Source organism: Rhinopithecus roxellana, chromosome 16 (genome assembly GCF_007565055.1).
Source record: "Rhinopithecus roxellana isolate Shanxi Qingling chromosome 16, ASM756505v1, whole genome shotgun sequence".
Lineage (NCBI taxonomy): Eukaryota > Metazoa > Chordata > Mammalia > Primates > Cercopithecidae > Rhinopithecus > Rhinopithecus roxellana.
This window is the reverse complement of record NC_044564.1, coordinates 103282949-103309844: the sequence shown is the minus strand read 5'-3', so window position 1 is coordinate 103309844 and position 26896 is coordinate 103282949. Positions and strand designations below refer to the sequence as shown.

At 39.9% G+C, this 26896-nt stretch overlaps 1 long non-coding RNA gene across 1 annotated transcript in view; it reads left to right on the top strand.

Moving 5' to 3' along the window:
- The first annotated feature begins 2368 nt into the window (after positions 1-2368).
- The window catches only part of LOC115893868, a 44046-nt gene continuing 19518 nt past the window's right edge, over positions 2369-26896 (top strand). Inside the window, exons 1-2 of the long non-coding RNA XR_004053891.1 lie at positions 2369-2450; positions 7702-7800. This is a non-coding gene — a long non-coding RNA (uncharacterized LOC115893868). The remainder of the gene's footprint in view (positions 2451-7701; positions 7801-26896) is intronic.

Sequence of the window (26896 nt, the reverse complement as noted above, 5' to 3'; positions counted from 1 at the left end):
ATACATATATACAGAAGGTTATATGTATATATATGTATATGTGTGTGTGTGTGTGTGTGTGTGTGTATCTGCCCTCCTGGTTGGTCTTCTTTTACACTCATCTCTGCTCTGGCGCTTGTATGACATTGCAGACATTGGTTCGTCTCTCTCTCTACCAGGTGTGTGCTCTCTGAGGGCCAGGACTATGTCTTACTCATATCTGTGCCCCAGTATCTAGCACAGTGCCTGGCACGTTTTAGGTGCTTAGTTAATACTGAATAAAATTTCACAGACCAATTTACAAAAACTCCTTGAAAAAAAGAAGTATGATTTTGTATACTTGTGTCATGCCTTCCCCAGTCTTAGTTCAGGTGCATGCTTGGAGAAAATTTAGAAACCATGGCATAGAGAAGAGTTATAAATCATTTAAGTAAAGTCAAAGGATGTTGAACAACCCTGAGAACTCATCAATCCTAATTTAATAGGAGTGAGAGATGTTTCACATTTCAGATTCTGGCTTTCTGGTTTTTGAGGGTAATGCCGTGTTGACCAATTGTTCATGCCCAACACTTTTCTTCTTCCTTTTTCATCTGTGAATAGAAGTCTCATTGATGTTGGGAGATGTTCATGGATGTTGAAAGCATTTCACTTTGTTGTCTAAAGAAGGCTTTGTCCTAAAGGCATGAGATTATTCTTTCACATGAGGTGGAAAGGAAAATAAGAAAGCCTCCTTCTGTCCTTGGGTTCACATTGTAGGAACTCTTTCTTGCAGCAATAAAAGCCTTTGGAAGAGACCTTTCATTATAAGGGTTTCATGTTAAGTACTGCATATGGGGACAGAAGCTAAATTCCAATTTACTCAGCTGTATTTCCCAAGATTTGTTCCCTTGCAGCATAGGAGCTCTGTGCAAGCTCCATCAGGCCACTGCAGACCAAATCAGAGGATTTGAATATTAATGCCTTTCAGGTTTCCTTTTAGAGGAAGCCCTCTTAGTCACAATAGTGAGACCCTGCCTGCAAGTCTATGACTGAACGCAAGAATAAAGAGTTCAGAGTATATCAGTAAAAGGAAGAATCAGGAAAATGAACACAAATCATGTCCAACAATCCAATATGTCTCACCTTTTATAAGGATATAGAGAATGCCGTTTAGAGGAAGAGAGATGCTCACTGCTTAATGAAGGCTTGTCATTTAGGAGCCAAAGTAAAATCAGTTTCCCATGTAGTCAGATACATTCTTGATGAGATTCCGAGTCTCACAAAAGAATTTGCAGATTCTTTCCACTCACATCAAGTATCTAAATGTTGATCTGGAGAAACAAAGACATGGAAAAAGAAAAATGAATTTGTTGTCAAATTGAAATACCACATTTTTGTATTGCTGGCTGATGTCTCTGTAATTCTCATCTGCCATTCCTTCATCATATGTAAGTGTATGTGTGTAATTTTTCCCTCCAAACCTGCAAAACATTGCAAAACTAGATTTAAATATTTCAGGCGGACTGCACCCAGCATTTGCATTCCTCTGACTCATTCAGAGAAAAGACATCTGAGCAGAAATACAGCAGATAAAAGAGAAACCATTAATCCAAGGAAGATTACTGGCACAGAATCTTTATCTTGTATCCTTCCTGAAATGAGACAAAGATCTCACTATGTACATCCCTCTGGCTTAGCTTCAGATAGTAAGCAATATAGAAGTATAGACGTGGTCCTTTTTAAAGGCACACTGCTGTATTTGTCTGAATTCTGAAGCATCATCTTTCTGTTAGATTCTTTCTTTCTTGAATGTCTTGCCTTCTTTCTCAGCATCTTCTGCCCTGGCTTTCATTCCATATAGTGTCACTTTCTAACTGGGATCCCTGCCTTCCCCAGGATGTTAGGGTTGACTTTTAAAAGCCTATTACGTAACATCCAGGGTAGTACTAAGTGCTTGAGCCATGAGGCACTACAGCCAGAGACTTAACTTAGTGCACTTACTGTAGGAATCTAGGTATAACTTTACTTTCTTTATCTGTTAAATGGACAAATACCTGACCCTTGTGCCATACTTTTGACACAGAAATGTTGGGTTCATTTTAGAAAGCTTTGGGAGTAGAAGTGATGTAAAAATGCAAGCTATAATATTTTAAGTATAATATTAAAAACAAGTTGAATACAAAATTAAGTAACTTTTAAGCATATCAGCCCAATTGACTAAGAGCATTGAAATCAGTGTTTCTTAGGAAAGAATTCTACTGCCTTCTTAGTTAAAGCCAAATACAGTAATCATTGCCATTGCCATTTTGAGCATCTACTGCACTGTGCTGGGCATTATTCAGGAATCACCTCATTTAATTCCTACAACAACCCTGCAAAATAAATGTTATCTATTAACATTTCTATTTTGCAGATGAAGAAATGGACGTTTCAAGAGGGTAAGAAATTTGTCCAAATGTTCATAGCTAATGGGTATCTGGATTTGAACTAAGGTGAGTCTAGGCTCTAAATTATTTCCAGTATTTTATTCTGCTCCTACAGTTTTTAAGAGTCCAATCAGGTTAATACTCAACTTTGATGTTTCTTCGTTTATATATTTCCACGCCAGATGGATGAGAATATGTGCAGTTACAAATGGATTACACACAAGGTGGTTTAATAAGCAGTTTCCAAGTTTAACAGCCCTCACTGTCATTTCCTGATGAATCACCCTAGTCCATAGATAAAGCTTAATGCCTCTCAGTCTTACTGACAACAAGGAGCACTGGGCCTCACTATATAAACAGAGTGATGTCCTTATCCTGAGTGTCCCATGATGAAGGGGATGTTAAGTCTGAATCTCTCATAGAGAAGTGACGCTAGTCTGAGATGTCTCTGGGCACTGCAGTTCTCTCCATCTTCATCTATCAGAAAGGTGTTATCAAACAAGATGTGTTAAAACCTTCAGATACTTCATGGCTTCTACAATGGAAGAGATGATTATGATAATGATGATGATCATAGAGAAGGGGTTAGCAAAGTGAGGAGCTAGAGAATAAATATTTCAACATTTGCAGGCCACATGGTCTCTGTCATTAACTACTGAACTTTGTCATTGTATTGTAAAAGCAGCGATAGACAATACATAAATGAATAAGTATGGCTGTGTTCCAATAAAGCCTTATTTACAAACACAGGAAGAATGCTAGATTTGGACTGCAGGTATAATTTGTTGCCTTCTGACTTAAAGGAATTTGGGCCAATTATTTTGAGCAGGAATGATAGGAGTTACGCATTCCACTTTTATTTTAGTGGACTTCCTCAACCTAAGGTAAAGAGAGAATGAACAGTACACAGTATTCCCCTCTGGTCATTGTTCCTTTCTAAGATTACTAAAAAATATAAGTCAGGATGATGACGATGATGACAATAATGATGGTGATTATAAAATAATGATGCTATTCACAACCATCTGAAATTGATGTAAGCAATTCTTTCTATCTCAAGCCATAATTGGAAGCCATACTCTTCTCTGACCCCTATTCCTGCTGAGCTGCCAATGGTCATTGGCCATTTTAAAAATAATTTATCTCCATGTTGCAATGATAGCAAAACCTACTGTATCCAATTAAATCTCCACTTACGGCAGCCTAGGGAGTGTGATCACTTTCTGTAGATAGATTCATGTCCCTGTGACCTTCTCTTCCTATACTTTGCATTTAGCTATGAAATTAAATTGCAGGAAATGATACAGTTTTGAATCATTCCATTCAAAAGGCAGAAGCCAAAAGTTCTCCTGTGAGTGACAAACACATGGACTGCTTTTTAGATGGGAAACATCGGTACTTTAAGTGGGCTCTGTAAACTGGGCCAGAGGTTCAAACATCTCCAAGCCTGGTGGGGTTTGTGCTTTCAGATTCGCTCCAGCTAGATTTTATTTCCAACAAAGGCTCTTATTCAGATAAAGGGAGTTTGCCTTTCTTGTTTCCTAGGAGACTTTTTTTTTTTTTTTATAGTTCCCTGGAAAAGATTCTTCTTGAGGCATTCTCAATCTAACTTCCTCTTCTGGTTAGGAAACTGAAGAACATTAAAACTTGAGGTTATGGAGAGTTATGCCAACTGGGACTAAGCTGTGATTATTTTGTTGATTTAAACTGACAGAAAGGTGAAGTCAGAATAAAATCTTGTTTCTCCTGTAATTTAGAGGCTAGGAACCATGATGGCTTTTTCCCCCCTAATAATGTTCAAATTATCCATTCGGAGTGATTTGATTTCAGTTTGAAGCTGGAGATCGCAGTAATAATCTTTCTCAGTATGAAGCACTTATTTACGAAGTGGTCTTTGCCATTTTTAATTGCACTTTCCCCTCATGCCCTTATTAATTATCTCTCTAGTTCCTCTTAGGTCTTGTCACGATGCCAAGTATTGAAATAGAAAAGGTTTATTTATTTCCAAAGACATGCAAAATAGGACAGGTTTTACATCTTGCTGTTTTGACTCTTAAAAGATCATACTTGCAGTGGGCAAAAAGGTGCTCCATGTAAATTGGGACTCCCCTGGATTTTTTGCTGGTAATGCACCCTTGGGACTGTTGCTTGCCTGGGGCATCCTTGGAAACCTCAAAAAGCGTTGTATTTTATAAATCTAGTGAAGCTGGAGTTCGCAATTAAAATGTTTCTTTGCTCAATAATGGTCAACAACTCCCAAATGCTCCTGGGATTAAATATTATTTCCTCTCATATGACCACAGCTTTGTTTTCTTCTACTTTCCTCTGCTTAGTCAAACAAGTCTCTTCAGTGTGCCCAAACTATTCTTAACATTTTTCTGCCTCTGTGTTCATGTCATTTCCTCCATTTGGGATGTCTTTGTTCATGTCTTTGTTTTAGTCTGTTGAACTCTTACACATAATCCTTCAAATATCATCAAATTTTCAATTTTTCGTAGAGCCCTTTATCAACCCTCCTTTGCCTCTGCAGAGTACTTGAATTATACTTCTTTTGTCCTACCTGATATTATATATAACCGTTAGTAATCTTGTCTTAACTGTCCCAGCTTGATTGTAAACTCTTAGGACAAGAAGGTATTGACTTATTTTATATTCCCCCAGAACCTTGAATATGTGTGTGTGTGTGTGTGTGTGTGTGTGTGTGTGTGTGTGTGTAGTGGGTTTCCTACTCAGGTTTGATGAACTCAACTACAACAAAATATTCTAGTTCAATTCTTGAGGATCTATTCTAGAGAAGGTTGGTAATAAAAGAGCTCTTTTGGAAGGACAGATCTGATTGTACTACCTGGGCTTTGAACACTCCAGAGAATTAGGTGAGGTCTAAAACAAACTGGATCCTAAAACTTATTGTAAGCAGCAACACCATAGTTAGATCCTATTCCTCAGCTCAAGGTGACAGGGGCGTGAGAAAATGAGATAATTATTGATAATAAAACAAAAGAATCTCTGTGGCTGAAAGTATGAGCTGAATATATACGAAGAGCTTATTTTCTATCTATAAATTATAGAAGGAACATTGAAGTTATATCTGTATCTTCTTGAGTTTGACTACAACCTTCTTGTACAAAAATATTATTTGTTATGAGAGTTAGAGATGAGTGTTACCCAGAGAGGCAGCTTTTATGTTTTGCTCTTTAAGAGTCTTTCCAATTCTCAAACTTACCCTTCTCTAACTTGTAGGGCAGTTGAATGTCTTCTAACTGAATGATCTCAGCAGGACATCCTGAGCTTCTAAGGAGGTTAGCATTCCAGCAAACATTTGGCTTAGAGAATTCCTAAAAAAAAATGTACTCTGAAGGCAGTTAAAATTTAAGGAGCCAATAGAAACTGTGTGTGTGTGTGCGCGCGCGCGCGCGCGTGTGTGTGTGTGTGTGTGTGTGTGTGTGTATTTCAGCCTCTGGAATGTGACAGCTAGTATTCTCTCTAGTAATTTGTTTTTCTCTCTCACACTGATTACATACTCAGATTTGAAATGTAATAGAGTGCATATTATGTTATTCTCAGAATATTTGAAAGGAAACCAAACATTCCTTCCTTCATGAGTCAGTTTTCCTAGTTGTGGTGTAAAAAAAAAGTGACCTCTCAGAGAAGCCGATGAAATGACAGATTACTTTTTAAAAATGGACTTACATTTTCTGCAATATTCTAAATCTGAATCGCCCGCTGAGTAGCTTTCCCTTTTGTGTGTATATTTTAAAGTGCCAGTCATGGTTGAATGTTAATAATCAATCTGGCCATTGATCTTCAAAGATACAGAATGTCTTTCTGAATGTGCTGACTGTTGTGTTTAATACAGTTTTATTTTTGTTCTTGGTGAAGAGAGGAAGGAGAGGTCAGTCATATATTTGTGGGATTTGTATGTTTGTTCTTGACATTTGAACATTTTTGAAACTTTCCTTATCCATTTAATCTTTTATATATCAAATATTTAATCTGCGCCTCTACTATGTGCCAGGCTCTGTGCTAGGAGCTGGGAAGTGTCTGTGAAGCAAAAGCAAAGTCCTCGTAAGAGACAAATAAAGAACAATTTCCAAGGGGGAAAAAAGCTTCAGACAGTCCTCCGATAACTGCCCTTTCAGAGCCACTGTTGTCTGCTACTGGCCCCATACAAACCCTCTTCCCTCCTTTTATAACCCCACAGCCCCGGAGACCTTTGTGTGCCTTAGAGGTCAGCTCACAGATGTGGCCCTGGGACGCGCTCCTCTTTATCTATATTGTACTTACAAGAGATGGAGGCTCATGGGTCTTTTCTAATTTTTTCCTTTTTCTTTTTTTGATTAGCATCTGCACAAATGGCCTCAGTTCATTGCTTTAAACTAACTAATCCGGCTTGTTAAGACAGAGATTGTCATCCACAAGTTGTTATTGGCAGGCTTCTAAAGGAAGAGGGTCCCAGTCAAAGCAAGGCAGGCTTTGGAGAAAGGTTATATAATATAATATGTTCTTCAGGCGCTGTATGAGAGGGAGACAATGCTGCCTCCCAGGGCCTGTTCTCAAGAGCTACTTTACAGGCTTACATAGTCCTGCCTATTCTACCTCATGAAAAGGGAGATCCAATCATTGCTTTCTGGAAACTATTCTCCTCATCTCTTTGGCTGTCATATGTATTTAACAGTAGTGCCCTCAAGGACAATGGGTGGGGGGTAGTAAGCATGCTAGGGGCTCCAGCCTACAGCCTGTAGTTTTTCATTTCACGTTGCTGGGTTTGCTAAGAATGGTCTTCTTTGTTTCCATTTTGAGTCATGGCTGAATTCTTATATGTTGTCTGATCTTCAAGCTGAAATACCCAAGGGACCAGGCAGCTGTGAATCAACCCTGTGCGTGTGTGTGTGTGTTTTCTAGGAGGTACTATAGCAAAGAAGACAGTATACTTTTCCTTATTTCTTTAAATCGATAGGGATTTGGAGGAAAAGACTTTAATAAAATAGAATTGTGACTGATTTTTTCCCCTTTCCGAGCACTGCTGTGAAATCAGAAGGTTATGAATAGCATGAGGAAAAAAAATAATAAAAAAACCCTTTTCTAAGGCAGTCCTGTGGGTTTAAGCCCAAACCTTAGTTTTATAATAAAAGCTCAGTGTCTATATGCTAACCTCCACCTTATGAGATGGATCTCTTTTCTGATGGCGGAGTATAAAGAAATCTTCCACATGCTTTCACTTATTGGGAAGGTACACAGTTGCTTATCTGTTGTTTTTCTTCCACATAGTCTACATTGTGATTTGGAAATTTGACATCATGTATTTTTTTTTCCCCAGGCCAGATGTTTTATCCTGCTGTGTTAAGTCATCTTGACATGTTGCCATGAAATGGAAACAACTGCTCGTTTTAATATTGCTCCATATCTTTATTACAAGGTACGTCTCATGCATCTTAATTCCTCATATTTTCCCCACTGTCATTCTCTGATCTTCTTCATCCCAACCCCCCTTTACTCCTGAAGAAGGCATATTGTAATTGTATGACAGTCGTGTCCCAGTAGCTAAAGAGGTTCTAGATAGCATAATGAATATGCAGCGTATTATCTCCCAGGATGTGTGCCTGTGTCTTTAATCACAGCTGGAATGCAAAATCGAGCTCCACCTTTCAACTCTATCTCCATCATGCTGAGAGAGTGAGAGAGAGCGAGACGGAGACTGCTAGACAGCTCGAAAGAGATTGCAGCTCAGATGTCCTGAAAAACAGCAAATCCCTCAGACCTGGCAGATTCCGTTACCATGAGAACTGCAGATATTTCCATTGTGATGGTTCGCTCCAACAGCCATCTGTTACACCCATTTGATTAGGAAGTACAGTTCAGCTTGCATGGGATTTTCATCACACCTTATCCCAGGGCAGTATATAGAGGCGCTTGCTTTTTTATATGCTAAACTCCAAGGCTTCAAAGTACTGTAATTTACCGAGGCGGAGGGCATTTAATGAAATGGTATGAGAAGGTCACTAAAGACCGAAGTGCCGAGAAGAAATACACACAGGAGATGTAAGAGAGGATTAGACTCCACAGCTGAAATGCAACCAACTCAGAAAATTAACCATGTTTAGGCAACACTTCCCTTGGTAGAGAAAAGTAAAATGAAGGCCTGGGATCTGAGATCTTGCATCCCAAAGGGTAGAAGATGTTTTTGTGCGGTCATGGCATGAGTATCACTGGAGCAGTAATTCTTTCTCAGGACTCAAGGACAGTCAAAAGAAAGGGAGAGAGGGGTAGTGCCTCAAACACATCTCATCAGTGGAGATGAATCCACTGTATAAAGATTACATTAGCTCTAAAAATTTTATGATGCCATCTAACTTTTCCATAGACACAAAACGACCTTAAAAGTTCCTTGAAGCAGTGCTGTAATTTACAGATTTAAACCAGTTATTTGGACTAGTTGCCCCTCTGTGTATTTTTGTGGGGGAGGAAATGCTGATGGTACATCATATAGACATAAAAATAGGAATTTCCTTCAATTAAGATTCTCCGAATACCCTTCCCTGGTGGTAGGCATTCTACGTCCAGGCTTCCAAGAGGACCGGCGTGGTCTAGGAGGAGCTACTAGAGTGTCTTAAATTGACTGGAGCTCCTGTAAACCTGGGAAGCTAATTAAATGCTTACACACCAACATGAATTTGTGATTGCTGCACAGGGGCCCTTGATGTGGCCTCCCTTTGTTTTCCAGCCTACATTTTCTAGGATGGACTCTGATAGTATATAACTCAGGTTGCGTGAAAGCAGCCAAATTTTCCAAACTTGCTAAGTTCGCAAGTCTCATTGTATCACATTTTGTCTGTTGGTTTGGTTTCTGGGTGACTGTTTCTGAACAAGGGAAATGCTCTCCCTATCTGATTGCACTGAGGGCTAAAGCACTTTTCATCTACTCTCCTTCCTGGCCTGGTGTCAGATTGCCATCCAGGTAGGCTGGGATGTCAGAAGAAACCAGAAAACTCATTCCCTGCTTTAATGCCAAAGATGTTTTTGTGATGTGAAAGAAAAAGTTCTTCGTGGCACTTGTTCAAGATGGTAAGGCAGACATTATTCAAGTGGGGCTATGGTGATGGATATAGGGTCCACTGGAATAGGGTCTTGCAGTAGGGGAGAGAGATTGGGCTGGACTCCGACTCCAACAAAGAGGAGTGGGGATTTATAACCAAGGAGCAGGGTGGGGGTTGGTAGATGGAAAATTGCTAAAAGGAAAACATGAGGGATTAAAGGGATTCTTGCTAGACTGACTCAATAGAATTCTTGCTGAAGGCAGACCAGGGTGATGAGATGTAGGGGGTGGTCAGAAACAAAGGGTAGGGATTTTCAGTGACCGACTTAGCAGGATTCCTTCTCAAACTAGATTCTAAAGGAGAGAGAGGGAAGTCCACTGTTGCCCTAGTCAGAAAGGATTCAGAGGAGCCTGACTCAAGTTTGGTCACAAAAGAGAGCCTTTGTCACTGACCAGATAAAATCAGTAAGGAGGACCATGGAGATTAAAAATCAGAAGAAGATGTTGCTCCGTTTTTTTGTTGAAACATAGTGGATTCTTTTATTCTGCAGTGGAAAGACTCAGACTTCACAGATGAGGACCTGTGTTTTCCTTGAATGAGGAACCAACTAGTTTAGCCAGCAACTGAAGGCATAAATGAGTCTCCGTCCCTCCTTTGCAAGTCGGAAGTTAGGAGGCTCTGCTCCTCCATCCTAGCAGCAATTGCCTAGCACTGCAGATCCTCCAGTGGTGTTGACTTTCTGTCTGTCCTACACCCTGGAGATTGCCATTTCTCAAAGGTTTTGAGGCAGGGCTCTGGTTTTGTGAACACAGCGTCTATCTTTGAAAGGCAGCAGATGCAATGAGGGCCTGAATCGAAACAATAAATACCATTCAGGTTTCCTGCTCCGAACTTCTTATATAGTGGTTCCTTTGTTAGAGCAAACATGGACTAAAATGCCTTCTCCCTTCCTCCCTGCTCCCTTCAGCTCCTCTCCACAGCTAGGATCTCAGCCACCTTTGGAAAGCAAAGGTTAAGTACCCGAGGCAAAAACTGTTGAAACACAAAGGACAGGAAATCCAAAGTATCCCTTACTTGCCAGAAAGAGAGTGAGTAGGGCAGAGAGCTTTTGGGGAGGGGGATGAATTTTAGTTGAAGCTGGAAGAGAAACAGACCTTGGAGGGGAGTGCTAGCTAGAAATATTCTCCTCCGAGCTGGGATGTTAACAGTGGCACCTTCTGACTTAATGTGGCATCTTTCTTCATCGTTATCAATCTCATGAGAGCTTTCCTGCCATCTGCACCATTCCTGCTTCAGGCTCCCATATGAAAGTCCAATCTGGCAGCATAAATACTGGCTAATGAAGAGAAGATGTCTGACTGCCTGGGAGAGAAGCGATCTTGTGTCATTGATGGAGCAGAATTCATTCATTTAAAACAAAATCTGCATTTACACAGTCATTCAAGAAGAATTCTCTCTCCTTCTCTCTCTCCTTTCCCCCCTCCCTATACTCTCTCATCCTCCTTTTTTATTTTCTTCCTGTGTCATTCTACATGAATGGAGTTCATGCAAAAGTCAGTGTAAAAATGGTCTTTGCCCAGAACGTTATACCTTGGAGATTAAAAATAGGAATGCGATGTGGACTTGCCGACATGTGGTGGGCTATTTTTTTCCCCTTCAGTGGGAAAGCTATAACTACATAGATTAGCAAAACTTGTGCAAGAATGGATGTAAAACAGATTTATCTCTGTGTCAGCTTTATCTGATCCATTTGGTCTTGCAGAGTTTGGATGGCTTCCTTTGTTACAATAACCAGCTTTCAAACATCTATATCCTCAGGGTATTAAATGTCAGCCTCCCATGTACCAGTCAAGGATAGAGGGTTGACAGTCTGTGGGCTGGAGGAGTACTCTTTGTGTCCACATGAGAGGAGTCGCTCCTGCACCAAGGCTGGCTCCTGGTATGACCTAGAGGAACTTCGGCAACCTCCCTGCATCACAGCATCACAGTGGAGGGCTGCCGAAGCTTGCAGTGGCCATTAATATCCTTTTACAAAGAATTCAGAAAGATTTCCTGTCACTGACAAGGACAGATTTGTTAGAGGTCTCTCAAGGAAATGGACAATAACTAATTAATTGAACACTCCATGACTTTCCGTACTGTCGTTTTTCATTTATCTGTTCTAGTTTCTCATTATGCAGGTCTAGCTCTTCTTTTTCTTTCATTCCTTCCTTTATCTACCTGTTTCATTATTTCTGTCACCCTCTCTTTTCCCTCTTATCTCATTTTCTCCCAGATCTCTTCTCTTTCTTTTTTATATAATCTATTCTTTAAAAAAATCCCTAGTAGGGTACACATAGGCAAAGATTTTATCCAGGAATATGGGTACATTGTCTCTGAGTCTGATAACTGTCATCTTTTAGGCTTGGAAGAGGCCTCAGAAGTTTCCTCTTTGTACTGGATAGATATGTAATCTTCAACATCCTTGACAAGGTATTGCAAAGGTTTTGTTAAAAAAATCCTACCGTGCCTAAGTGGTACATTATTATTATTATTATTATGACTATTATGACTATCCAGGAATGATAAACTATGTATGCTGTAGAAAATAAGGAGCCATGTTGTCTCAATTTACAGAAAAATTATTGAGTACCTGTCTAATTAAATGGCATTTCATCAGACCCTGCAAGCAGTTCTGTGGATCTTGAATGCTATATGTAGATATTGCCTTATCGTCATAACTGTGCTGCCTAGCTCACTGGGTTGGAGCAAGGTACCAGTGAACTCAAGGTCTCCTGCTCCTCTGTCACTTCTGCACACGGAGAATTGAAATTCCCTAGTATGTACTACCTCTGTTCTCACGCCTGTCTATGTGAAGAAACACAGGGCATGGAGTGAGGTTGTTGGAGAGAGAGTTTTAGATAAAAGCAGACAGACCTGGGATTCAATCCTGGCTCTACCACTTTCTTTGTGTATGTGTCGTTTAGCAATCAGTGGACCCCTTCGTGCCTCAATTTTGTCATCAGAAAAGTAGGGATACGAGTATCTCAACTCACAGTAAACTCATGGTGTGAATCAAATGAAGTAAGTCTTGAAGTGTTAGAAACTGAATGCTGACTCTAGAGTGACCAACTGTTCTAGTTTGCTTGAGAGTGACAGGCTGCTGGAAACACAAGACTTTAAGTGCTAAAACCAGGACAGTCCTGGGAAAATTGGGGTGGTCAGTCATCTTACTCAGGGCAACTTATCCCCTTTGGAGGACCCAGACACAGCTTAAACAAGTACCCCAGGGGGTGATAGAACTTTCTCTGTGGTTGAAGAAGGTCTTGTTTTCTTCTGTGGACTAGTTGCCTGCTCTATTGTGGATTTATGTATGGATTCTTTTTCTTTTTGATTTCCAACTTTTATTTTAAGTTCAGGGGTACCTGTGCAGGATGTGCACATTTGTTACATAGTTAAACATGTACTATGGTGCTATGGTGGTTTGCTGTACAGATCATCCCATCACCTAGATATTAAGACCAGCATCCATTAGCTATTCTTCCTGATGCCCTCCCTCCTCTTGCCCCCAGCCCTCTGACAGACCCCAGTGTGTTGTTCCCTGTCAAGTGTCCATGTGTTGTCATCATTCAGCTCCCACTTGTAAGTAAGAACCTATGGTATTTAGTTTTCTGTTAACTGCATTAGTTTGCTGACAATAATAACTTCAGACTTTATTCATGTCCCTGCAAAGCACATGATCTCATTCCTGTTTATGGCTGTACAGTATTCCATGGTGTATATGTATCACATGTTTTAATCTAGTCTATTATTGATGGGCATTTAGGTTGATTCCGTGCCTTTGCTATTGTGAATAGTGCTGCAATGAACATATGCATGCATGTATCTTCATAATAAAATGATTTTTATTCCTATGGGTATGTACCCAATATTGAGATTGCTGGATCAAATGATATTTTTGCCTCTAGGTCTTTGAGGAATTGCTAAACTGTCTTCCACAATGGTTGAACTAATTTACACTCCCACAATGTAAAAGTATCCTTTTTCTCCTCGCCAGCATCTGTTATTTTTGACTTTTTAATAATTGCTATTCTGACTAGTGCGAGATAGTAGATCTATGGATTCTTACCTCTAGTTTATAGAAAGCTTACTCACTACCGTTATCCTCAATATCTCAAAGGGTAGCATAAAACTTAAAAATAAAAGTATGAAGATGTAAAACGAAACAAATTCCTTCCTCCGAGTCAGAGGTTGTTCATTCTTCAAAACCCAGTACACTTATTATCCCATTCATGAGACTTTCGCCCATGCCCATCTTTTAGCATGATTCGGTGCTTTCTGAGAGTAGTGTATTAGGTTATTGCCTTCCCTCCAGCTGATTTTTTAAACTCTTTGAAGGCAGAGAGAGCCTGCTTTATGTTTTCTGATAAACCATTGAATAAGTGAATCAATGAAAGAATTAATGATTTGTAAGTTGGAAAATGAGTCAGAGGGAATAAATGAGTGAATGAGAGAGTGAATGAATGCATGTATAAATGAATGATTTTTCTATGCTTATTAATCAATTACACGTCTTTTTAGTCTTGATCTGGCCCTGTTGTGGATTTTACATGTCTAAAATTTTTGACCTTCAAATCTCACATACCAGTTCTTGGCTTCAGCTGCCATATTAAATTCCTAATACCTAAAAGGACCCAGCTCATTTTGGGGGCACCACTCACTGATAAGCTGAGAAAATATAACTTATTTTTTTCTTTATGATTTTTTTGAATTAATTTAAACAACCTGCCTATGTAAACAGAAAAAATTATTTGAACTACTCATGAGTTTAAAATGGAAAGTAAACATTTATCTTGTCTATTTCCCCCCTGTACCCCAATTTTATCCCTAAGAAATTCAAGTTTCTGCTTTTGGATTTTTGGTGGCAACAATTAAAATTGTAAGTCATATAATTTTATGTTTTTTGTATATCAACATTTTAGAGTATATTTTGACATCCTGCTATGAAAATTTGAGGTATTTGGTTATTTTTAGTATTGTACACTTTCCCTCCCCTTCTTTATCTCTTGAGATTTTATTGATATTCTAATGGTTAGCTTTATAGCTTTAAAATTCTCCATTCTCTGTTTGATGACTTATATTTAGACATTATCTGTGGAATTCCCACTATGTAGCACATTTACATTTATTTCTGCATTTCCCCTTTGTTCTAGATTTTTGTTGCACTTATTTTTATGTTGTCAAGTTTTAAAATATTTACATTCTGTTGTCACTACAATTGTTTTTGGTAATGCTTTATCCATGGGTTAGTTGCAATTATTAACCAAGGAAAAATAGTATTTATAAAACTTATCCCTGTGAAGAGATTGGATCCAAAGAGAAAGGAATGTAGTCCCAAATCACTCAACAGATCCCTAAGACACAGAAGCGAGAGTTTTCTCTCTTCATTTCTTTGGAGCTTGCTTTCTTCTGGGTCGTGTTCAGATGTAATTTTTTTTCTCAAATATTTATCTCCTCTCATTTTTCTTGTCATATTCCAATTTTGTTTTACTGGAGTCCTTCATCAGAACTTTAAAAAATATGAAATATAAGGGAGCAACATTTAAAAATCTTTGAATATCTAAAACTGTCTTTATTTTTACTTCACTTTTGATTGACACTTTGGCTAAGTATATATTTCTGATTTCAAACATCTTCCTCAGAACTTTGAAGGAATTGCTCCCTTATTGCTGTTGAGAAGTATGCTATCACTCTGATCTTGTTACTCTGTAAGAACCTCCCTTCTTTATGATAATTTTTAGGATTTTTGAAATTTCACCAAGATTTGTTCAGATGTATATTGTTTCTGTTCACACATTAACTTGGTAGGTCTTTTCATTATTATTATGTATTTGTTTTAGAGACAAGGTCTTATTCTATTGCCCAGGCTGGAGTGCAGTGATGTGATCATAACTCACTATAACCTTGAATTCCTGGGCTCACGCCTCAGTCTGTCCAGCAGCTGGGACTACAGGCATAGGCCATCATGTCAGGCTAAGTTTTAAAAAAAATTTACGGACAGGGTCTTACTATGTTGCTCAGGCTGGTCTCAAACTCCTGGCCTCAAGCAATCCTCCTGCTTCAGACTCTGAGAGTATTGGAATTGCAGGGGTGAGCCCCTGCATCGAGCTGGTCTTTTCATTCTTACGAATTATCTTTCTTTACCCCTAGGATTCCCACTCACCTTTATTTCTTTGATTATTTTTCCCCCTCTATTGTTGCAATTTTCTGCTTCTAGGACTCAGATATATGTTGCCTTCCTAGCTCTATCTTCCAAAAGCTCATATTTTCTATCTCTTTTCATTTTTGCTCTTTTTCATGAGAAATTTTCTTTATCCAGTCTTCAGCCTTATTTGTTGTGATCATCTATTCCATACATTGAATTTTTTAAAGTTCAGTAACCATATTTTTAATTTCCCAACATTTGTTCATGTACTCTGATTACTCTTATTTCATAGAAGCTTTTATAATCTATTCATTTTTTTATGTGTGTTCAACACCCACTCAAATATCTCTAAAAGAAACATCTGAAAACATTTAATAATTATTTTCACTTTTCTGAATCATTTTTATTTCTTCTGATGTCATATTGGGTTCATCTTGTTTTAATGTAAATTTATTTCCTCAAATGTCTTGTGATCCTGATTATAAATGAAGGAGTGGTTTGATTCATATAGGTAACTTACATGGGATTTTCTCTGCATTTTTTAGAAGTCTGTTTTCTCAGTAGGCTTCTCTTTTGATTGGGAGGTCTTACTTAGGGCTCCAAAAAGGTGAATAGATTGGCAGATTTTGAGATAAGGTTCATAAACAAAGAAGAAGCATGTAGATTGGCAAACTACTCACAATTTCCAAAGTAATAGAAATTTACTCTGCAGTTAGAAAACTTTAGTTTATTTTACTCCTAAATGTAGCTGACTTCTCCTATCTCCCATCCATCTGGTCTAATGTGGAAGTGTATAGTCATCTATTCAAACTCTTTCAGGCCCCATCTCCTGTACTAACTCCCTTTCCAGTCACATTTCTAATATTCCTAGAGAGAAGTTGTCATGCTTTATCCTGAGGGCATAAAATGCTGCTGCCATTCTCATAGGCTCTTTAAGCCTGAGGACACAGCAAAGGTCTGATTAAGATTCACACTCCTATTGTAATTCTGTAGTTTATTATCCTGATAATGAGTCCTCTGCCCATTCAGGCTCTGTCATATGCTTGGGAAGGACTGCTTTGATTGTTTATTTTTAAGCTATAGTTTTCCCAACTCTTATTCTTCATTGAACTTGTCCTAGCTGCTTTATATTTTACAGGATTTCTTCAATATTTCTTGTGACAGCTGGCTTCCTTTATATTTGGTTTCATAAGAAGTTTTTTTCTATCATATCAATATATCAACTTGACCTCAATAAATGGGGAGGTGATGCATGCGCTGGGTCTATCAGTTGGAAATGCAAGGCAGAATACAATTTTTGAGAAAGTGTGTATAGAGTTGGTAGAGTGCTTGATGAACTTAAAGGTGTTCCTTTTTCATTTAAATGACTTCTTCCCTTTGGCCAAACATACAAATTCTTCATTTCATTGTAGACCCGGCCTCCTTTGCCTTCTACCTCAAAGGCCCAGATGCCTTTGCACTTTCTCTCTGAAACTTCTTTTGACTTCTTTAGCTCACCTAGAGCCTTTCTGGAACTCCAGAAGCACTTCAAGTCAGGGTCAGCGAGGTGAATGCACAAAAATTTTTTATAGGTTTTTCCTGTTTGTTTTCTATCCCTAAACTGATGATAAAACCTTTTAGGACTGACCCATATATCTTTTTTCTTGTGTATTTGTGCAAGAAACTGTGTGTTTTGGAAAATGAGTGGGGTTTAGAGGGTAAAAGGATGTGGTCTGCTAGCCCCACAGAGCATGGTTACTAAATACTTGTCGATAAATTAAAAAGCAATGAAAATTCATTCTCACAGGAGCTTGACTATATACTGTTTCTTTTCCATAACCTTATTTAGGAATGTGCTAGAAATATGCTACTGAAACCTTGATAGAAACAATTTTTTAGTCTCCACAATTTTTAAAAAACATTGTGAAATAGCCCATTAGTGCCTGAGGGGTTTAGGTTTGTAATACATAATTAGGCATTTTTCCCCGCAAGTCTGAAATCACATATTCATGGGAATCCGACATCCCTGTAATCTTACTCTTTTCTTCCTTGCACAAGGAAGGTTGAAATATTAATTGCTGCATCAGCCACTTTAAGATTTAATATATATTTTTTCCCATTCTAGGGACTACGTACCTCCTATGTGATTTCTAAGTCTATTCTCACAGCTGTCTGAGAGATAAGCAACTCTATGTCTGTGGAAGTAATCTATAAATCATATTCAAATTCATGTGTCCAAATGATCCTTTCTTTAATCTCTAAAATAACTCTACTGGAGACTTGCTAGTGAACTTCAATTGAAAACATTGTGTTTTCCACCTACTCATATTCCTGTCAAATATGTTAGTGTCAGAAAAAGAATAGAACTGGTGAAATAGACCTTCAAACTCTGCTGGCTAGAGAGACTGCATGGGTACAATGGGGCACCTGGTTCAAATCAGTAAACCTTGGCTTTTGAAAGCAAACTAGAAAAATGAGGATGAAATAATTTGATTGCTGCTGGAAGAGACATCTCTTGCGAATTGTTTTTGTCATGCCATTGCTCTCAAAGAGAAACTGTCTTGGTCATAATATTTATTTAATATTCCTAAAATGTGCCAAAAAGAGAGTATAGAGGTGAGTTATCATGTGAGTATCAGAAAGTACCCATGGCTTACAGTTTGGCTCAGTGGCACTTCAAGGTCTGCACCATCTGAGCCATTCTACCAACCTAACCTTCTCTCCAACCTTTAGTCCTATTGGGTTGTAGTCATTCCCATTCTCTGCAAATGCCATGTTCTACATATTCACACTTCCGTGCCTTTCCTCCTGCCATTCCTCTGCTAGAATACCTGTATTTATTCTTCCTCCATCTTCAAACCTCTTCAAACCTTTTCTAATGAGCAAGTAACCTCGCTAAGACATTCTTCAAAATCAAAGAACTAAATGATTTCTTACTAAAATTCCAATTTATTCCTAATAGTCTATCAGCTGGGTAGGATACAGAGAAATATTTATAATTAACATTTATTCAATGCCCACTGTGTGCCAGACATTAGACTAGGTCATATGTTTGGAACATTATCCAAGTCAACTATCATACCTTGCACATATTCTAATTTGTGGAAAAAGAAACAGAAGTTATCCACCGAGTAACTGGAAAAACTATTATTTGAACTCATGTCTATCTGTCTCCAAATTCCATGCTCTTTTCCCTATACCGTGATGTTCATGATGTTCATGCCAATAGATTTACAATCTAGTTTCGGTGTGAGATAGAGACAGAGATATACAGAATCACATATCACTACGATCTCAAAAGTTGGGAAGATTTTTTGACATCATATAGTTCAGCCCTCTTTTGGATACTGGATATTTTGTATATCATAAAAATGAAAAAATAACTTATATCAGAAAAACTTCAGCAACTGGAATTCCATACTTGTCATATTGGATGAATGGACGTGGGTGAAGCTTTAAATTTGTCTCTATTGAATGCCATATTGACAGCTTTGTTTCTTTCACCAGCCAGTTCAGAAAATTTTGTAACTTTATTTGGTCATTCAATATTATAATTTTCCCTCCAAGTTGTGTATTTTCCCCAGAGTGCTATAAATATTACCATTCTGCCATTGACAAAAATATTCTTGAGATAGACTCATGAGCATACCACTAGAGCTCTCCTAGCTGGTTGACAGCAGTGCAATGATTGGCATCCTTTCTAGATAATCAAATGATTATCTAGAAAGTTCATCAAAGGTACTTTTGCTCATAAATTTTTGGGAAGGAGAGACTTTGTTAAATACTTTGGTGAAATGCAGAGCATTGCATTTATTCTATTTTCCTATTATACCTTTCTAAAATCCCTGAACGGGAAGGAATTAAGCTAGTCTGGTGTGACTTGTCCTTGATGAGCTCAGGTTGGCATCACAGCATCTTTTCATTTATTTCCAAGTCTGCATAAGCTGCCTATTTGCTAATCAGTTCTAGACTTCGTGTAAAAAATGATACGGATGACTTACGACGCTCAAATTCTTGCAATTTTGAAAAAATAGGACATTGGAAAAAAACAAGAAACAGTGACTTGGTCACAAATAGTCCATAATAAAGCACAACGTTGACTGACATAGCACTTGTGGGAGAATAGCAGGGCACAAGGCAATCAAGAAAGTCTTCATGGAAGAAGTAAACTTTGGAGGATGCCTAGAATTGAGTTAGGAAGTGAGAAGATTACAGAGAATTCCAAATGATGGAAACAGGGTGAGCAAAGATGCAGAAGTTTCAGATATGAATGAGTTTGATGTGATTGTGGGTCCAAACATTGTTGGTGTGACTGGAATAGTGAGTACCTGCTGAAAAATATTGTGAATACAGCAGGATAGGCAGGGTGGATCTTGCTTGTGAGATGGCCAGAGAATGCTGCTTTGAATACCATGGTAGGATAAAAGGCATTGAAGGTTTTTGAGCAGAGGAGTGACCTCGCAAAAAGTAGCAGAAAGTGGATGCTGCTAGCAGCTGTGTGCAGGATTGTATCATGTGGAGAAGCTGCTGGAACCCAGGGGGTTTAATTGGAACGGACACAGTGATCCCAGCATGAGGGTGGAAGAGTCTTGCCTTGTGTAGGGATATTGGAACTGAATAGGAATGAATACAAGAGCCACTTCAATGAAAAAGAGGCCAGATTGGATGGTTGACTAACTCTCGGTGATGGAATTATTGAATGAGGGAATATGAGGAATGAAGGGTAGTGATGAGATCACCTTCATTCTTCACCATGACTATAACTCTTCTTGTCTTGGTGTTTGGGAAGATTCTGTTGTCATAAATAGAAACTCTGTAAGGGGTCGGAGTGGGCACATACACTTTGGTTACAAAACTGGGTTAATTGGAAGTAAACTCCTATACAGAAATGTTACTTTCAGAGGCCTTCTAAATACCTCTCTACCAAAACTTACATTTGGAGGTGAATCCATTGTAAGTATCTCTTTAAATATATATGTAGGAGCAGCAAAATAACTTCCCACCTCAGCTCTTTAGAGGAAATAAGAGGCTCTGTAACTATTGAGGAAAAATACTTTCACTTTTAAATTATATTGTTTTAGAGGTTAAAAGTATATAATTTCCCAAGGAACATATCGTGATTCAACCTGCTGGGAGGCTATTGCTCAATTACTCTCAGCAGTGGCGAAGGTGCCTACAATTCTTTCAGCTCTGTATAAGCTGGTGGGAACAGAGGTTGTCCAGGCTGCAGGCTGACAGGGCAAATTTGGGCCTAACAGGGTATGTGGTTCTGTCCCTTGGGCCATAGTCCCTCTGCTGATATGCCAGGAGCCTGCCTAATCACAGGTTGCCTGCACAGGTGGCCCTGGCCTCTGTGCCCCAGGCCTGTTAGTTAATTTGTCTGGCTGGCATGTCTCTGAGCACATTCGTGTACCAGGCTCCATCCCCAGGATGTGACCAAGTGGAAAGATCCATGTAGTTTCTTGTCTCCGTGAAAAGAGGTCATATCTGGGATTAGCTGATTGAAGGGGCCATGGTGGCTGCTGGGATGACCCTGCCCTTGCAGGTGTGGACTCTGTCACCTTCAAGCTGCAAAGGCCTTGGTGAACAAGATGAGCTGCGGAATGGCTCAGCAGGCTCCGGGCTTGTGGCCTGAGAACGCATCTTATTAGAGATACAGCTGTTTGTTATTGGGCATTGTGAGGGGCTGTGGCCATTTTAAATTTTCGTTACTTTAATAATTTAGAATCTGATGTTGTCAGAGGCTTCCAGTGTGACACAAGGGGGTCATCCCCTGTTTGCATGTACACACCAACGTGTAGATCACGTATTTTTCCTACGTGCACCATGTCTTGATGTTCTGGTAATTTTAAAAAATGGAACTATTGAAACTCACTGAACAGGATTTTAGGGCCATCTTTCTTGCTACTACACTTCCTTAATTTTTTCAATTTGAATGTGACTTGGCATAAGCAGAAGCAGTGCTTGACTTAGGCAGAGGGTGGTGGAGAGACTTAATTGGTAGCTTCAAAAAGTAGTAGAGAGAAGAAATCACCCAGTAGTAGAGAGAAAGCAGGGGTGGTGCGAGAGCCTGGGGAGCTCTTATCACCTCACTTACTTCCTTTCAGGCCATCCATCCCTCCCACCAGCAAGCCTTGAAAGATTGCTTGTTAAGGCTCTGGAGAAATGAGCAACCAAAACAAATCCACTGCAATCAATTCTAAGGTTGATTCTGGTCTGCAGTTTTAGATTTTGAGAAATGATCACTGGCTCAGGTTAGAGATTTATAAACAGGCCTCAATGTCAGTCAAAGACAGAGCATCAAGAAAGGAAAATGCTAGAATCTTTGACTCATCAAAGAGAATCGGTAGCTTTTCCAGCTCTCCTCTCTCTTTCTCAGCATCTCTGTTGGTAACAAGGAGAGTTTGTAAATTGTTTTTTAGCAAGTGCATTTGAGGGCAGGTTGAAGGGAAGTGACACATTGACAGGTGACTGTGGGAACAAACCTGGAAAAGGATGGTTAAAAAAAAGTAGCTGCTGAAAAAGAGGGCTTCCCAAAATCCCTTCAAGGTTTAATTGCAGGTGTGCAACTGACCCGTGTAAACTGGAAACTTCAAGGGAAGTGGCAGCATATCTTCTTCCCTTTGAAAACACAACAGATCTTAAAACAGCCTAATAACAGAAGCAGCAGCCCTAGCCCCAATTATTCAGGGCTGGCTTTGATGGTATTGCCTGTGTGCACTCCATCTGCAGTTTGATTTATGCAGCTCTATCCTCCACTTTGTGCAGGCTTCCTACATCATCATCATCATCATCATCATCATCATCATCATCGTCATAATAGCAGGTAGCATGTGATGATGTTTATGCTGTGCCAGGTGCTATACTCAGGGATTGTTTTTTCCATGAATAAACTTATGGGGCATTTATTGTTATTATTTCCCATTCTATAAAAGGGGGAATATGAGGCGTATGGTATTAAGTGCTTTGTTCAAGTCACACATCTAGTAAGTGATTGAGTCAGGGTTCAATTCAGGAAGCCTACCTCCGGAGCCTCTATGCTGTAAATGAACAGATGGGTGGCTGAATGGATGGTTAGATAAGCAAATGAATGGATGACTTTCAGTAGGCTCTCAAGCAGTGTTCTCTTTGCCCTGGCTTTAAAATTCATAAAACCCAGGGGAGTGGGCTGTAGCATCCCTCTGCAGTCCTCACCAGTGGTAGGCATTTGTTTCCTATTTGGGGTGTGTGTCCCTCGCTCAGATGCTCAGCTTTCCTGGGGCAGGTTGCTGATGCCTCTGGTGAGCCCCATCACAGCCGTCTGCGGTAGCACTGGGCAGGGTATCTCTCAGAGTTCCCAGGAACCCTGGGGAGAGGAGCACCCTCAACCTCATGTACCTTAGGTCTTCTAGTAGTACTTAAATTCAGAGGGACCAGATCAACTACCCCTCTCCATGGGTGGAAATAGGGAAGAAGGGGAGGCAAGTTCTCAGTGCATTAGTATTAATTCTTCCATTTACAAAGGGACTAGTATGTGCCAGGCAGCATGCTAGGTTCTTTTTTTTTATTATTATTATACTTTAAGTTCTAGGGTACATGTGCACAACGTGCAGGTTTGCTACATATGTATACAGGTGCCATGTTGGTGTGCTGCACCAGTTAACTCGTCATTTACATTAGGTATTTCTCCTAGTGTTATCCCTCCCCGCTCCCCCGACCCCACCATAGGCCCCAGTGTGTGATGCTCCCCTTCCTGTGTCCAAGTGTTCTCATTGTTCAATTCCCACCTATGAGTGAGAACATCAGCATTCTAGGTTCTTATGAGCGTTGTCTCATTTAGTTACTGTAACCCAATAAAGTACCTATTTTATTACTATTGAACTAATGAGGGAGCTAAGACCCAGAGTGAGTTAATTAAGATATTAACAACACAGACCAGCAGCAAATAAGTTTTGAGCACTTACTATGTTCCATGCTGGGGATTTTTCATACATCCTTCCATGTAATGCACCTAGTGAACCTCTGACGTCCATTTGGTTATTTCTTCCAATTTTACAGGGAGGCTCATTTGCTCCACATTGTTTAGTGCACACATTGAATGTGTGTTCATAGCATACACAAAAAAATGACTTAAGATGTGGCACCTGCCCTCTCGGAGCTCCCAATTCAGATGGGGAGAGGAAACTCTGTTATATGGAATAGTTCAGGCTGTGTTTACAGATGGGTATAAGAGTGGGCTGAGGCCTAGGGTGGCTTCAAGGAAATAGTTCTCTCTAGGAGGAGGAATGGGGAGGAACCTATGGAGATTGTTAGTGAAATACCTCATTTCAATTATGTTGGAGGGATTGCAGCAAGACATAGGACCTCACAGTTGGAGGTCATCAGCATTTGTAAGGCATTTCCCTCCCTAGGGGGGCAGTTGTAGACATCAGTCTAGAATGGCTGAGGTTGGCTATCTTCCTAAGAAAAGAGCTGGGGTGATGGTCCTCAGATATGTCACTTAATGAACATTAAAGATGTTCACATTGAATTAAGAAGAGCAGTGTGTGTTCTCAGGTTATTGAGAATTCACTCTTCAGTCACCTTTCTGATAGGGATAAATCGTTCATGGGGCTTTGGCTACAACCTGAAGAACTCACTTTTAGGATTCTCTGGGTGTGGAGTTAATGTTGTCCAAACACCTATTTCTCCTGATTTGAAGACACTGGGATCTGAGTGAGGCACAGCACTCTTCAGAGAGGGGTTTTTTGCCATTGTACATCTGCTTCCACTGCCTGCAATGGTCAAATCTCCCCATTCCCTACCAAGCCAGAGGGGTCATGGAGCTCTGGGCTCAGATATAGTAACCTGGGAAATAGCCCACCCACATGTGGATGTGATAAAGGAGGCAGCATCTGGGGCAGAAACCAAAATCCAGGTTTGGAAACCATCCAGTGGGTCACTCCCCTGAAGGAGCTGCCAAGTGGAGTTGAATTCACGTGAAAACAGGAGCAATGGGAAGAAAGTGAAGCATTAGAGTAGGATATTAGAGATGGACATGGAGGACTTCCTGGATTCAGAGAAGGCGGTTGCAGGGATTTTCTAAGGCTCATTTGGCCTTAGATTTGGACAAGGAGAGATCATAGGACATCAATTTTTCCTAAAATAAAATGTCCCCTAAACCCTTCACTAACTTGGGAAACTCTTACACGTATTTTTCTGTCTCATCCACTTTGAGCAATTCGGTTTTGGGACAATGCTGTCTTATTTGCTATACTTTCATCCAGCTCAAGGCATGTTTATTGAACCAATTATAAATTTAAAAATATAGTTGTTTTGTTCTGCCCAATTTTGCTGTGAACCTAAAACTACTTTAAAAAATAGTCTATTTTTCAAAAAGATCATTTTAAAAATGAGATTAGTTGGAACAGCAGCTCTTACAAGCTCAGAGTGCATGGGCAAAATCATATTTTGGAGCCTGGAAAGCTGAGTGGACCCACTGAGTCCCCTTAGGTCCTGGCCCCCGTGAAGTCCAGCTGATGTCATCAGTCTCACTCTTTAACATCCCTGTTCTTTAAATTCAGTGGGGTTTGAGGCTGCTTCTGTCTCCTCCATCGGTGGAATGCGCAGATGGTGCTGGCAGCTGCTCAAGTTGGTGCTCCTCCTCAATGCTTCTTGTTCCTCTGCTGGGGGCACTGCCTGTTGGGCCTCGTGCTGGCAGAGGCTGGAGAGCCCAGGAGGAGGGCAGCTGGGGAATCTGACTTCTATGGCTCTAATGAAAACTCCCCTGGGTGGCCTGGAGGAAGTGTTCTGACCCTCTCTGAATCACCCGCACCGAGATGGCCATGGCACTTCTGACTCCACAGAAAAGCCTGTAGGTCCAATTTCCATCTTCAGGAGGGAAACATCTCCTGCTTCTGCCTTCAGAGAGCCTTTCTCTGTGCTTCTTTGTGAGCCATTTCTGAGAACCGCCTGCATTCTGTTGCTGGTAATGAATTGATGGAGAAGATCCTTTGTTGATAGTCCAGCTTCAAAAGCATGCAGGCTGCTGTTTGTCTTGTTTCTTCCTTCCAACGGAGGAGACGCTCCTACAGAGGAGTGGGGAAAAACAAAAATGCCCTTTTTATTGACTTATAAACTCACTAAGCTTTTTGTAAAGGGGCCATAGTGTCACTATTTTGTGGGTAAGTTGTATCATTTCCACATGTTTTAACTCTGTTAAATGGGGAGTGGGTAAATCAAACCATTTTGTTTGTGAAGGGTAAATTATGTTGTCAATGTTTATAGTTTTCTTTTGTTCAGATATTTATTTAATTGTATTTCTGCAAACATTCATTGAGTGCTTAATATGCGTTAAATGTAGATAAAATGAGATCCACAATTTTGAGGATCTCGTAGGCAGCTGGAGGAGAAATAGGTAAACAACTGTAGTTTCTAGGGGAACTGGGCACCAAACCCTCTGATACTGACTATATATGAGGTCATATTCCCTTAAGGGCACTATGCAGGTCTAAATTGCCTTTATATGCCCCAAAACATCTTAGGTGCATCATGCATTTAGAAGGTATTAAACCAGCATTTATTGAATGGATAACTAAATGAGTGAATTGAATTTTGAATCCTATCATTCCCATATTCTTGCATGCTTTTTTTCTAACGTAAGGATAACATTTTCTCATGAGCTCCTTGGTTAACTTAAATGCTCCTTCTCTCCCTCCCCCAAAAAGGATGTTCAGCTTGATACTGATTGGAGTTTTAAAGAAAGCACGTAGTCAGGCTCACACATGTAATCCCAGCACTTTGGGAGGCTGAGGTGGGAGGATCACTTGAGGTCAGGCATTTGAGACCAGTCTGGCCAACATGGTGAAACCCTGTCTCCACTAAAAATACAAAAATTCTCCTGGCCTGATGGCATGTTGCCTGTAATTCCAGCTACTCTGCAGACTGAAGCATGAGAATCACTTGAACCCGGGAGGCAAAGGTTGCAGTGAGCTGAGATCATACCACTGCACTCCAGCGTGGTTGACAGAGTGAGACCCTGTCTCCAAACAAACAAACAAAAAGCACCTAGTCAGATGTGGATCTTGCTTGCCAAAGCTGCGGAGAGTGGCATTTACCTTGGGGAATTTTCTATGGTTCAGGGGCTGGATTTGGCGGATTCAGAAACTTAATACTTGGTCAGTAACTCATCCAGAGGAAACACCCAAAGTGGAAGCCAGATGGGGCAGATGGATTGCAAAAATGGCCCCAATTCTTGGGCCCCCAAGTCCTACCCTTAGCAATGTGACTCTGTAACTGCTCCTATCAAGGGATGGAGCCTGTTTCTCCACTCTTTGAATTTGGGTTATCCTGTGGTT